This window comes from Cnephaeus nilssonii (genome assembly GCF_951640355.1).
Source record: "Cnephaeus nilssonii genome assembly, chromosome: X".
NCBI classification, from domain to species: Eukaryota; Metazoa; Chordata; class Mammalia; order Chiroptera; family Vespertilionidae; genus Cnephaeus; species Cnephaeus nilssonii.
The window spans coordinates 800902-805380 of record NC_137071.1 but is presented as its reverse complement, the minus strand read 5'-3'; positions in this window follow the sequence as shown (position 1 = coordinate 805380).

The window sequence follows — 4479 nt, the reverse complement described above, 5'->3', positions numbered from 1 at the left end:
TGTGTCCAGCATTACTACTTAACATAGTAGTTGACTGTGAAATGTATTAATGAATAAATAATTCAAAAGTCAGAAAATGAATACCTATCTTGCTGGTTATAAAACAGTAGCTCTCAACAGGGGGGTGATTTTGTTTCCCAGGAGACATTTGGTAGTGTCCATCGTGGTTGTCGGGGGGGGGGGAGGAGGGGGAACTACTGGAATCTAGTGGGTAGAGGCCAAGGATGCTTCTAAATATTCTACAATGCACAGGACAGGTCCCACAACAAAAAATTCTCTGGCCCCAAATGCTTATAGCACCAAGGAGGTTGAAAAACCCTGGTTATAAAACATCACTTTAGATAGAAGGAAGCAATGACTTTGCCCACATGTTTACTTTAAGGAATTTGATAAGTAACATGATAATTCAATGGCTTTGGCAAATGGTTCTATTACACGAATGAAAAACCTGGCATTATCCTTCTACTGGTGAAGGTCTAAAAAAGTCATTCTAAGTACCAAAAGGGGAACTTGGCAGAAAGCAAACGTAATTGTGAAAAGAAACAATACCCTGGGAGAACTTGCTTTGAGTACAGTCCACTAAGTAGAAACTTAGATCCTCAGGTTCTACTGGTGACTAATTGAATCCATGAGATGCTGTACGTGGAGTCTCAAGTCCCATGGTACTTAACACGGCATGTCTTCTAGAGTTGCCTTGAAAATGAAAGTATAGAATTCTTTGAAGGTGGAAGCAAAGCAGTGGGCCAACATGGAAAAGTAAGCAAAAATGCTAATGTTTACGTTTTAGCTACCGTGAAAGGCAAATATGTGGACTGCTAAATTGCACCGTGGTTCAGTAAGGGACATGAATATTCTCCAGGATGCAAAGTCGCCTCTGCACTCAGGAAGGGGACATTCCCCATGATGATGACTCCGTGTTCTTAAATATCCTGGCAAGTGATGGCATACATTCCAGTGTAATGTAGCCTCCTTTTAGGACTCTCTTTGGGTTTTCCAGGTTTTCTTGATGTCAACTTTGCCCCCAGAAATAAAACTCACAGACCTTGGCTCAGATCACCCAATCAACGCAAATCAGAAAAACAAACCAAGACCCCCAGAACACGTTTACAAGGTTTGTTCGTTATACCAAGAGCAAGAGTTATAGAGTGGATTCGACTCTTCAAAACCTACACATTTTTCAGACACAGATTTAAAAGTGCACCTTTGTTCCTGCCACATAAAAGAAAAGCAAACCTTTGTTTAATGGTTAACAGTTTTTGGCAGCTACTACCTTTTAAACTGCTCCAGGGCCAAGATGACTATCTGGAGAGGCAAATTACAGATCACTTAGACAGGAGATTATGCCATGTTGACCTGCTCTGAAGTTTGATTTTAAACAGTGATTATATTCTTATTGTGCAGGCTACATTTGTTGAGCCTTGTTATCTGGACTAAATGGTAAGAGAGCAAGCAAATACATTTGTGCAAACGTTGAAATAGAGCTCAGGGGCTGTCAGGAGCCATATAACACAGCACTACGGTTTGGACTGAAGAAAAGTCTTGTTACAACCAGAAATTTAAACTGAGATATTAATTTTTAAAAATTTAGTACATAGCACACCAAATTGCTTATCGTCAAACCTACATATTAACTTCTTGATTTTTGTCTGACTCAATTCTGAACTAAAATGGAACCCATTCAAAATAAATTCTGGTCTATGTCCTAAATAAAGTGAAAGTTAAAGTGGCATGATAAAAAATGTCTTATTTGGGTTTTATTTTTTTTAAAAAAAACACCAAATTTTATTTGGCTGGAGTCCCTAATGTGAAATATATGCACTAATGTGAGGGCATACACACACACACACACACACACACACACACACACACACACCTCTTGATAGGATGTTTTATTAATTCTCCCGTTGTGCGAAGGCCCACTATAAACAAGTCTTGTTTGGAACAATGCCAGGTGAGAGAAGCAAGAACTTCTTTCTGGTGACCAAAGAACGAACCCCTTCTCATGGCCCGACCTCTCTTTATTTGTCCTCTCCACCCTGCCCCAGGCTGGTAGTGCCAACCCCTGTATTCATTGCAAACAGAATCAGTTGGCTGCACTATCTGATGGTGGCAGGCATCTTTTAAGTGTTTTGATTTGTGGCTTAAATGATATGCCAATTCTGTATTCTTAATATCGGTCTTATAATCCCAAATTGCTGCTTTGTAATAAAAATATAATTTGGAGTAGCTAAATTATAACTTGTATAAAATCTGAACTAACTTCAAACTATTTCTGAAAATTGAGTGGGGCCTCAGTCATTTGGAGAAAGGAGGACGTGGGATTTTTTAACTTCCATGTCATGTCATAAGCAAATTAAATTTAAATAAGGCAGCTAATAAAAAGACACTTTTGAAGCAATTGAAGATATTTGAACATAGACTAAATATTAGAGAACATTAAGGAATTATTGTTGATGTTATTTGTGATTACATTTTATTTTATTTTTAATCATTCAGGGGACTTATATTGAAATATTTAACAATGAAATGAAATAACATATGAGATTTGCTTGAAAGAAATCCAGAAAAAAAATTTTAAAAATGGTAGTGATGAAATAAATTGGCAAAATGATGGTAATCATTGAAGCTGGGTGATGAGTTTATGCAGATTTATTATATGTTCTCTCTACTTCTGTGCAAGTTTTAAAAAATGCTAGAAAACAAACAACAATATTAGCAAAACAGTTTATTTGCCGGATTAAAAAAAACTAGGATAATTTAGAACATAAACACTTAAAGGGATCACAATGACATATCACTACACACTTTTGAGATGGCTAAAAACAAAAGAAACAAACAAAAAATCTGACAATATCAAGTGTTGGAAAGGATGTTGAGCAACAAATGCAAAATGGTCAAGTCTTGCCCTGGCCAGTGTGGCTCAGTTGGTTGAGCATCATCCCATGCACCAAGAGGTCACTGGTTCAATTCCCAGTCAGGGCACATGCCCAGTAGGGGGGCATGCAGGAGGCAGTCAATTGATGTTTCTCTCTCATCGATGTTTCTCTCATGCTCTTCCTCTCCCTCTCCCTTCTTCTTTCTCTAAAATCAATTTTAAAAATTGGTCAGGTTTCCTTGAAAAGAGTTTTTCAGTTTCATATAAAGTTAAACATAGAATTATCATATGATGCAGTAATCCCACTCCTAGGTATTTACCTAAGAGAAATTAAAATTTATATTCAAACAAAAACCTTTATGTGAATGTTTATAATGGCTTTATTCATTATTGCCAAAAACCTAGAAACAATCCACATATCCTACAACTGGTAATGAATAAACAATGGTAGAATCATATGATGGAATACTATTCAGCAACAAAAGAAACAGACAGTTGACACATTTGCTACTTTTGGTACAGTGCTAGATACCTTTCTGACATTTGCTTTGCTTGGTTTCTCAGTTGACCATATCATAGGAACATGTTCCCACAAAAGCATGTACATGATTGTTCACCGCAGAATTATTCAAAAGGTAAAATAACCCAAATGTCCATCAACTAGATAGATGACAAAATGTGGTCTATCCAAACAATGGAATACTATTCCACTATAAAGAGGAATGAAGTGATTCATGTGATGATGTGGATGAACCTCAAAGACATTATGCTCAGTGAAAGGAGTTAATCACAAAAGACCATATACGGTATATTATGATTCCATTTATATGAAATGTCCAAATTAGGCAAATCCATAGAGACAAAAAATAAATTGTAGTTTCCAGGGCTTGGAGGAGGAGGGAATAATGAGTGACTGCTAGAGTACAAATTTTTTTTTTATTGGGACTATGAAAATGTTTTGGGGTGATGATTGCCCAACTCTAAAAACTACTGAATTGTTCACCTTAAAATGGTGAATTTTATGATGTGTGAATTATGTCTCAATTTAAATAAAAAGACTGAAGCTTCACCAATAAAATAGGAACACTTTCTTTTGATACATATATTTTATAGGTCAAGTATCCATCAAGTATTGGTCTTCAAAGGTGACTTGCATCTATGCAGCTGATCATGGCCTTATGTGTTGATTTTATTGTTCTACCTGTTGGAGTTCTGAATGTAATTTGCTCTCACTTTAATGAATTGCCATTAAGAATAGCAGTCATTTGCCACTTTTCATAAAAACATGAAATTATTGATTTTCTTTTATCGATATAGATCACTTTTTGTGAACTGATCCTGATGTCTGGCATATAGCAAGGATTTAATGTTCATTGATATTTCCTGAATTAATTATTCTTTTGGATAAGAACAAGCTTTGTTTAGTTTTAAAAGGTTATCAAGCTAAAAAAAAAAAGGTTATCAAGCTTCCTTTCCTCAGTTATTCAGTTCGTTCGTTGAAATAATTTTACCTGAATGTTCCTCCAATTTGGACTGAGTAGCCTTAATTAAAACTGAAAACTTTTCCTTAAAACTATTTGCCAGTTGCATGCAGCTCTCTGTGA